At 39.4% G+C, this 10,306-nt stretch overlaps 1 protein-coding gene across 1 annotated transcript in view; it reads right to left on the reverse strand.

Moving 5' to 3' along the window:
- Positions 1-6,893, reverse strand: part of Asap (ArfGAP domain of ASAP) — a 98,065-nt gene extending 91,172 nt beyond the window's left edge. The window contains exon 1 of the mRNA XM_073956405.1: positions 6,877-6,893. The gene's annotated coding sequence lies outside the window, so the exon portion shown is untranslated. The remainder of the gene's footprint in view (positions 1-6,876) is intronic.
- Between the last annotated feature and the right edge of the window lie 3,413 nt (positions 6,894-10,306).

The following is a 10,306-nucleotide window of genomic DNA, read 5'->3' on the forward strand; positions in this document are numbered from 1 at the left end:
TTGTCTAAAAATTGCCACATAAGAAAAAAAAAAAACTCGCAAAAATCAAAAGTTACTTTTATTCAAGATCTTCCTCATAAACTGAAATACTTATACTACGACAGACAACAAGCTCAATTGGCAGTGAAGCCGCCTCATAAAGGTCCTCGATCGCCCAGCCCTGGAAGGAAAGCAGCAGATGTTAGTTCAGATTAGCAACTCCTACTAAATTATAATTGTTTTTTTTTAACACTTGCATGGCTCAAAGCCAATGGTTCTTTATGCACCATGTTCCTCTTTTGTATGACACTGTAACTTACGTTTAACTTAACTTTTTCACATTGTCTAATTTAATTATATTCTGAAATGAACTCCAAATGAAATGAAATTATAACGATCAATGAGAATCAACATGTCTTTTGAGTAAAGAAGGGTAGATAGGAGAGTGGCGTACCAATAAAGAGGTAGGTATGGGGGCAACAATATGTCTGTGATTGCCATGGTGGAACGAACGTTCCAATGGGGGGGACAACCTCGACACGTCAGCAGTCGAGAGGTAGGTTTCAAACTAACTTGAAATTTTTTATGCTGTGTGACATTAATCCACAAGAAATTGCCAATCCTTTTGGGCTCTGAATACCCCTTATATGATAGATCAGACTGGCATGATATATTTTTTTGTTAGTGGAATTGCCATCACCCGTACCAACGCCGTCAAGAACCACCCCATCCGGCGAGCACTAGCCGTGCAAAAAAAGCCAACATGCCAGCATCGACGACGTCTGGTCAAAAAGAATCCGATAAAGATGGCGTTAAAGGAGAACAAAACACAACAAAATGGCGCCCATAACGTGGGGCCCAAAAAGGATGTAGTATTAGTCAAACTAAAATGTATACTATCTGGTCCAAGTAGGTCCCGTAAGTCGAATCCAAGGAATTCTAGCGGCTGCCACTTGGATAAGTAGTATACATGTTGTACAGTATCGAAGAGCTATCTTGGTTGGTCTTAGTTTTTGATAATTAGAAATCTAATAGCCTTTGACTAAGTTATTCTCGATATTGGGAGTAAAAATTCTCACATTAATAACAGTTTTTTTCAAGGTTCATATTAGTAGCATCTGCCCCGATGGAAAGTCATATAGACGTCATCGAGTAGTAGATACTAGAATTTGGATCGATTAAACCTTCAGATAACGTATAACCGTAGGTCTTAAAATTAGGCTTATATTTTGCTATATTTTAAACGCCACGGTAAGGTTGAGTTCTTAGGTCCACTTTTATTTGTCGCAAATTTTCAATAGACATATTTAATTACCCATAGTAGTAATCAGGAGTTGATTCTTGGTTCAGAACTAAATCTTAAGTAAATTCATTCATAAGGTAAACACAAAATCTTATTCTGAAAAGCTATGACTAGTTAAACCATAATTCACTTACAACACAGCATAAAAAAAAGAAGTTTGAAAACATTATTTGACTGGTTTCTTTTTGAATCCAGATTTAGCATCTACTCTTTTTGGTCGCCACGGTAAATCCTATCCTTAATTGCGAAAGTAATAAATTTACAAAATTGATAATAGCTTTCACAGGTGCACACAGCATTGATCGAATTAGGTTACACAATTTGCAACATAAGCATTTAGGTTCTTAACATTATCTTGAGGCTTATGTTTTCAATTTTTTTATTTAGTCGTTCTCTATTACTGTGGAATGGTTTTGACCCGGAGTGGTAGCAAACTTCAGCAGAGCAAAATGAATAATAACACCGAGAGGGCAGACAACACCGAGCCCAGAGAAGAGGTTCAAAATTCTGGGAATGATGTACCCGCAACCTCCTCTGTAACTTTACAAACCAACAGTGTTACGGGGGGTATGGTTACTTCACATAGCGCTCAATCTGTCGAGAGTGACGGGTCAATTAGTCCAGGGGTACTCAACGACACTATAGTTTCTCCTGACTTTGCTAGTAGAACAGCTCGAAATATCCAAAGAGAGCATCGCCAGTCGAGCGGAGACTATAGGTCTGATATAATTCATGGGAACAATCTCCAGGAAATGGTAGCTTCAATAGGATTAGCACAAGCACAATTGTTACGGAGTGTAGAAGTTATTCGGCAGGTTCAGCAAAATCTTCATCAGGCACAGCCTGCAGTAGGAGAAGCACTAGATCAGATAATACGTTCGGGAGGAGTAATACCAGAACCCAGCGGTGACGGGGATACTACGCGACGCCCAACAGTACCCCTTCCACCAGCGCCATTATCTGGAAGAGATGCAAACGGAGTACCAACGTCAGAAGATGGTCTTGCTGACAATACGTCGGGTTTACCGCCAACCCATAACCCATCATCTCGTGGGTATGGAGATCAGCAGAACAGTTTCACTCGATTTAACATCAAGAAGTGGGGAGTTCGATTCGACGGGAATGAGAAGAATATGGACGCGGAAGATTTTATATTTCGGTTAGAGTCTATGAGGCAAGACTATGGCTATCCGTTTCCCGAACTTCTAAAAGATTTCCCGCAGCTTCTAGAGGGCAGTGCACTCGACTGGTACTGGCAACAGCGTCGAATATCTCCATTTAGTCACTGGAACGAGTTGCGAGAAGCATTCCTAACACAATTTCGACGTTTTCAAAATGAATTCCAAATTCAAAAAAGAATTATGGATCGTCGTCAGTTACCTAATGAAACCTTCGATGAATTTTTTGATGCAGTTCTCAAGATGAGAAACCAGCAACGATGCCCTTACAATGAAAACGACCTGGTAGAGATAATGAAGGGAAACCTGAAATCATCACTTGCTTCTCTGATCTTTCCACTCCGGATTAATGGACTAAACCATTTTAGACAAGAGGTTAAACGAGCTGAAGTAATGCTGGCAGGTCAAAGGCAGAATTATCAGCAGCGAGTGTTTACGCCACAGAAAGCACATGAGCTGGAATATGCAAGCGCAGAACCTGACATGGAAGTTGAAGCTTTAGCCACCACCGGCCGTTACACTTGTTGGAATTGTAAAAAAGTTGGACACAGCTTCATAGAATGCCATGTACCAATATCCAGAATATTTTGTTTCAAATGCGGAAGAGATGGAGTTCTTGCCCCAAAATGCCCAAAATGTCAGGGAAACTCAATCCGGAGCGTTCCTCGACCTGGGGAGGCTCGCTCCACCCAAACAGAAACCCAGACGAATCACTAGAAGTAGGGAGTCAGGAACCAGTAAGGCAAATCTCGAAAAGTCCTACAATTTTATTAAACGTTGAAAGAATTCCAAAGGAAGAAAAACCAAAACTGCGTGAGTTGAAGCCACTGCACATAAGGAAAAGGGAATATGATGAGGCAAGAGAGAAGATTTTCGGTGTGGTATCAAATAAAGTAAAGCGGGCTAGAGACAGGTACAAGAAGAGGAAGGAATTGAGGAAAGAAATTTCCGCTTCTACTCTATTCGAAGGGGAAGATTCCCGGTTCTACACCAAAATCCGCATAAACGGTGAGGAAATTGAGGGTCTTCTCGACAGTGGAGCCACCGTTTCGTGTTTAGGTAAGGGTTGCTTGGAATTTGTAGGTAAAATTGGTTTAACTCCTCAACACTTTTTCTCTTTTATCAAGACGGCCGATGGGAGTGCACACAAGATAGTTGGGAAGATTCATTCGGACATATCATTCAACGGTAAAACACATCCGATAACATTTTTTTTGGTCCCAACCCTAAACCGACAGCTTTTCCTGGGTATTGACTTCATGAAAACCTTCAAAATGTTCGCGTCTATAGAGAGCCTAACCACCAATGCAGTTAGTCTTTGTGATGATGCTGATAGTAGTACCTGTGATGACCGAATAGTCCATAAATTGTCTGATCCACAACGGAAACGTTTGGAAAAGATAATAGCAAGATTTCCTTGCTATTCTAAACAAGGCTTAGGCCGGACTAAGTCTGAGATACACACGATCGACACAGGTGAAGCCACTCCAGTTAAGAGTAGACACTATCCGGTATCGCCAGCCGTACAGAAACTAATGTACGCGGAGTTAGATAGGATGCTTGATCTGGGAGTCATTGAGCTCAGTGAAAGCCCATGGAGCCATCCAGTTACCCTTGTCCGTAAGGGTGAAAAAAACAGGCTCTGTTTGGATGCTCGCAAACTCAATGCTCTTACGATCAAGGATGCCTATCCGCTCCCGCACATTGAGGGACTACTTAGTAGGCTAGGCGATACTTATTTTATCTCTAGTGTCGACTTAAAAGACGCCTTCTGGCAGATCCCATTAGAGGAGTCCAGTAAAGAAAAAACAGCATTCACAGTACCGGGTAGACCACTTTATCAGTTTACGGTCATGCCTTTTGGGTTGTGCAATGCAGCCCAAAGGTTATGCCGTCTAATGGATAAAGTGATCCCCTCGGTACTGCGAGACCAGGTTTTCGTTTACTTGGACGATCTTTTGGTGGTCTCACCAGATTTTGATAATCATCTGGAGTTGCTGGGACGTGTTGCCGATCTATTGGCAGAAGCAGGACTAACTATAAATGTGGGAAAGTCAAAATTCTGTTTCAAAGAATTACGATATTTAGGCTATATCGTTGGCGGAGGGGAACTGAAGCCAGACCCAGCTAAAATTGAAACAATCACACGTTTCTGTTATCCGAAGTCGGCCAAGCAAGTGCGCAGCTTCATGGGGGCAACAGGCTGGTATCGTAGGTTTATACCTAATTACGCAACGATCGCAGCTCCAATTTTTGAGACATTAAAGAAAGGCAAAGTTTTTAAGTTTACCGAGGAAGCAAAGGTAGCATTTGAAAATCTTAAATCTGCATTAGTCACTAGCCCAGTACTCACTCATCCCGATTTCTCCAAACATTTCTTTGTGCAATGTGATGCTTCGGACCTAGGAATAGGAGCAGTGCTATTTCAAAAAGATAGCGAAGGAGGGGAGCATCCCATTGCTTATTTTTCCCAGAAACTCACGTCTGCACAAAAGAACTATTCGGTAACGGAGAGAGAGTGTCTGGCAGTGGTTAATGCAGTAAGGAAGTTTCGTCCATATATAGAACTAATGCCCTTTACGATCATAACTGATCACAGTAGCCTAAAATGGTTAATGTCCCATAAAGATTTGAGCGGCCGTCTCGCTAGATGGAGCCTGCACCTCCAATCATTTAGTTTTAGCATAGAGCATCGTCAAGGCAGCAAAAATATTGTGCCTGATACACTGTCTAGATACGATATGGAGGAATTGTCAGCAAATGTAGAGGCGTTAATTGACCTTTCATCGCCAACTTTCCAAAGCGAGAGCTATCAAGAGCTTATAGATAAAGTCAACAATAATTCAGACCAGCTACCAGATATCAAAGTTATCGACGGATTCGTGTATAAAAGAACACTATTTTATGATGGTACGCCTGTAAACGAAGACTTCGCTTGGAAGTTATGGGTCCCGTTGGAATTGACCAACGGGTTAATTGAAAAGGCTCATTGTCCCCCTATAGCAGCTCATGGCGGATTTCATAAGACCTTAAAAAGAATCAAGGAATATTTTTATTGGCCCAATCTAACCAAACAAGTGAAGGAATTCGTCCTCAAATGTCAGGTTTGTAAAGAGAGTAAGTCATCAAGTGTGACCCTTCGCCCTCCCATGGGTAAAGAAGCCGAAGTTGAACGGCCTTTTCAGAGGATATATGTGGATTTTTTAGGACCTTATCCGCGCTCGAAAGCCGGTAATACATATATTTTCATCGTCCTTGACCACCTCAGCAAATACGTTCTGCTAAAAGCTATGAGCAAAGCCAGTACACAGAACGTTGTACAGTTTTTAATATCAGAAGTATTCCACAAATTCGGTACCCCAGAAGTACTTATTTCTGATAATGGACAGCAATTTATGGCTAAGGAATTCACAAGCCTTATGACCAACTTTGGAATAACTCACATTCGAACAGCTACGCACTCGCCGCAAGCAAATGCTTCGGAGCGAGTAAACCAAAGTGTTTTGTCGGCCATACGCTCTTATCTGCAAGACAACCAAACAGAGTGGGACAAATATTTGTCGGAGATAGAATGCTCTTTGAGATCCGCAGTTCATTCTACCATTGGGGTTACGCCATATTTCGCCCTTTTTGGAATGAACATGGTGAATCATGGCAGTGTTTATGCACTAGCCCGGAAATTGAGCATTTTGAATGATTCTGAATTGAATGTTCTTCCGAAAAACCTCAAATTAGAAATCATTCGAGACAAAATAAGGGAAAATCTGCACCGTGCTTACCTGACGAGTGAAAGAAAGTACAACACAAGGACAAGAAAAATAAAGTTTATACCTGGTCAAGAGGTGTACCGTCGCAGCTTTCAACAAAGCGACTTTAAGAAAAACTTCAATGCTAAACTCGGTCCAAAATTCCTAAAGTGTAGAATAGTTTGCCCTGTTGGTAATTGTTTGTATGAGGTCGAGGACATGAAAGGAAACCCCATAGGAATATTCCACATGAAAGACCTTAAACAATGAAGACAGGCTCGTTTCATTGTAGGATTTTGACAGCGTTAAACCGCTATGAACCCCATATATATAAATCGTGGTCTGATTTGGTTGTTTTATAATCTCTTATTTAGATTTCGACACTTAATAATTCCATTTGACCTAATACATGCACTCTCCCTGAATTTCAAAACCTAATGCACCTTTCAAAATATGATTCTAGATATAACGTCCAATGCCCTGTGACACATTTTCTCTCTCCAAAAGAAAACGTCATCGAAGAAGAAACTTCAAAGATGTTCATGCTTAGAAGCAAACAGACACAGGATAGTTTAAGTAAACAGTGCAATGTTGAGCTATCCATATCGAATAGGAAACAAGGTAATAACAATATAACAATTGGCAAAGTAAAACAAAAGAAATTACTCACCCGTACGGGAAACAATGATATGATCTGTCGGAACTCGGGTTGATGAAAATAAGTATGTCATGTTTTTTTTATTCTTTCGTAAAATACATTGAAAAATTAAAACCATAATCACTTCTACACTCATTGGTATTAAATCATCACTTTGATATAAGAAAACAATACCTTGATTTCTTTTTGTTTTGATAACGCACCTTTTGTTTTGATATCATGTTCTTGTTCTGTCAACATGTCTTTGTTTTGATACCTCGATTTCACTCAATATCTCTTTTCATAATCCCACTTTTAGCACTCAACTCTGCCCTTTTCTCTTTCTTGCACTATAATATTTCTCTTTATTTTCTTGGTTTTTCCAAAAGTAGACACTCGCGTTGTTGTTGCAGAGCATTCTTCTCAACTTGAAAACGAAATTAAGCATTTAAACTATACATATACAAAATTTAAACTATAACTAATTTATTATGTTTTTATGACCTGGTATTATAACTTATGGATTTCTTAAAACTAAAAACGGTCATTAAAAACCCTCACTCATTATATTATCCCATATCAAAACACTAGTTTCCATTTATTCTTAATCAAAATAGGCGTTTTGCCAATAACACAAAACTGGATTCCTTTGAAGTTTGATTGACAAATTCGGATTCTCTAATCTCAACTGTATTTCTTTTGTTCTAGATCACAATCACAATAAGTAACGGTCTAATTTTCGCTTGGCAACAAGTTGTTTTATGAACCGACGCGTCGCAACTCTTTTTTTATCACTTTTTCTTTTGCTTTTACCCGTTACAAAATTTGGCAAAGTTAATTCTTCCTATAGATCCACTTTTGGCACATTGAGTGGCTTTACTTAATTAAACACTATTATTTGATTTAGGCAGATGCATAGAAAAATTGCAAATAAATCGCTCGGTATTAACTGTTTCATTTTATTATATTTCTTGTTTCGAACGCCCGCAAATTAGCTTTACCGTCTGTCTGTGTGTTTTCACAATTTACTTATTCGCAATACCCTAGTCGAAGTAGTAAAACTTGACGCCGGTGTAAACTAAATGACAACCACAAAATTAGAGGAGCTCCGTTCATTCAAGACATCAAACAAACCATACAACAATTTGCCACACTTTTTCCCTCCCATCCATTTACAGTGGTGTACAAAGGATGGTTGGGTTTGTTATGTGCGGTCAAAATAAATACAACGCCATCTATACGCGATGCCTAGAAAACACATGACAGCGACCATTCGAGCGGATGTAAATTACATCTGTCTTGTTTATGTTTGTAAATTGTCAATAAAAAAGGAAATTTGGAATCTGAGAGAAAATATGGGAAAACTGAGAACTAAAATTTTATGTAGGTCAAAGAAAAGAGGTTCTTTCTGGTTTTGGAGTTCTTGGCAGCAGGAGGTAGATAAGCTTAAAGGAAAGATTCCGTTGTATAGAGACAACACTGCAGAAAGGTGCTGAGTCTGGATATTAACTTGTCTTATCTGATATAAACGCCTACAAATAAACAGTCAAACATTTATTTCGTGAAGTTAATTGAGTATTCTTAATCAGTGATACCTTAAAATCTATCTTCAACAAATAATATAACGCTGACAAGTTGGAATACAGTCATCCGATTCTGCCTCCTCTGTCCAACGTTGGAGTAGCTGTTGAGCACACGACATCCCGCGGTGCTGAGGTACCTAAAGAAAAATCAATAAGAAAGCTAATTGGGCTTACGACTCTTACCTAATACCTTCATTAAATATTTAGACGTTTAAGACGGACGGACAGTCATTACAATCTAGAATAAAAGGAGATTAAAGAAAAGTGGTAGCGAGGGTAGACATTATACAAGTTAACTTTTTCTGCGGAATTGAATGGTTCCGAGTCCCATCCGTATAGAAAGAGCTCTCTCTAGGCAGATAGGCAGTCAGTGTAATTATTTGTAGGAGTATGGTCTCTCCAGGTACCTAATTAATGTTGTCCCTTGTCTAAAAATTGCCACATAAGAAAAAAAAAAACTCGCAAAAATCAAAAGTTACTTTTATTCAAGATCTTCCTCATAAACTGAAATACTTATACTACGACAGACAACAAGCTCAATTGGCAGTGAAGCCGCCTCATAAAGGTCCTCGATCGCCCAGCCCTGGAAGGAAAGCAGCAGATGTTAGTTCAGATTAGCAACTCCTACTAAATTATAATTGTTTTTTTTTTAACACTTGCATGGCTCAAAGCCAATGGTTCTTTATGCACCATGTTCCTCTTTTGTATGACACTGTAACTTACGTTTAACTTAACTTTTTCACATTGTCTAATTTAATTATATTCTGAAATGAACTCCAAATGAAATAAAATTATAACGATCAATGAGAATCAACATGTCTTTTGAGTAAAGAAGGGTAGATAGGAGAGTGGCGTACCAATAAAGAGGTAGGTATGGGGGCAACAATATGTCTGTGATTGCCATGGTGGAACGAACGTTCCAATGGGGGGGACAACCTCGACACGTCAGCAGTCGAGAGGTAGGTTTCAAACTAACTTGAAATTTTTTATGCTGTGTGACATTAATCCACAAGAAATTGCCAATCCTTTTGGGCTCTGAATACCCCTTATATGATAGATCAGACTGGCATGATATATTTTTTTGTTAGTGGAATTGCCATCACCCGTACCAACGCCGTCAAGAACCACCCCATCCGGCGAGCACTAGCCGTGCAAAAAAAGCCAACATGCCAGCATCGACGACGTCTGGTCAAAAAGAATCCGATAAAGATGGCGTTAAAGGAGAACAAAACACAACAACTACTCCCAAATACATTGACAAAAACTTCAAAATTTACTAATACTATTACAAATGCACTCGTGCATGCCCATAGTGTATGGCCCGCATAACAAACAAAAACAAATTCCTTTGTGGTTGTTGTTCGAGTTGTATTTGTTGTAGTATTAACTTTACCTTATATTTGTTCTACCATGCTTGCATGGTGGAATAAGAAGATGTAGCGCCAAAAACAGCTGAGCTTCATACCAGTTGTCAAAATGCGTTATTGTGAATAAAATCACATACAAAATTTAAACAAGTAATTCACAGTAATGCATTATTGTGAGCAAATTTGACGTTTAACATGATTTGATGTAATACCTTCTTATTCCACCATGCGTAAAAACATCAAACGTTTCAGTAAAGTTGGGCGTCATTTCGGATAAAAGAATACACTGCACCCCGCTTATTTACCTCTCTGCTTAACTGCCTTTCCCGTTTAATTGCCTCACAATCGGAACATTTTGTTAACGAACGTTACCCCCCCGTTTACGTATGCAAGTGACAGTTCGAAAAATACCAATACACTCACACATAATCACTGCCACACCAACTAACAACCTCACTGCCGGTAAAATTTCCTTGTCAGTAATCAATGTAAAGGCCTGGGTACATAAGCTAC

Source organism: Musca autumnalis, unplaced genomic scaffold (genome assembly GCF_047663935.1).
Source record: "Musca autumnalis isolate F117 unplaced genomic scaffold, ASM4766393v1 scaffold_5, whole genome shotgun sequence".
Taxonomy (NCBI): Eukaryota; Metazoa; Arthropoda; class Insecta; order Diptera; family Muscidae; genus Musca; species Musca autumnalis.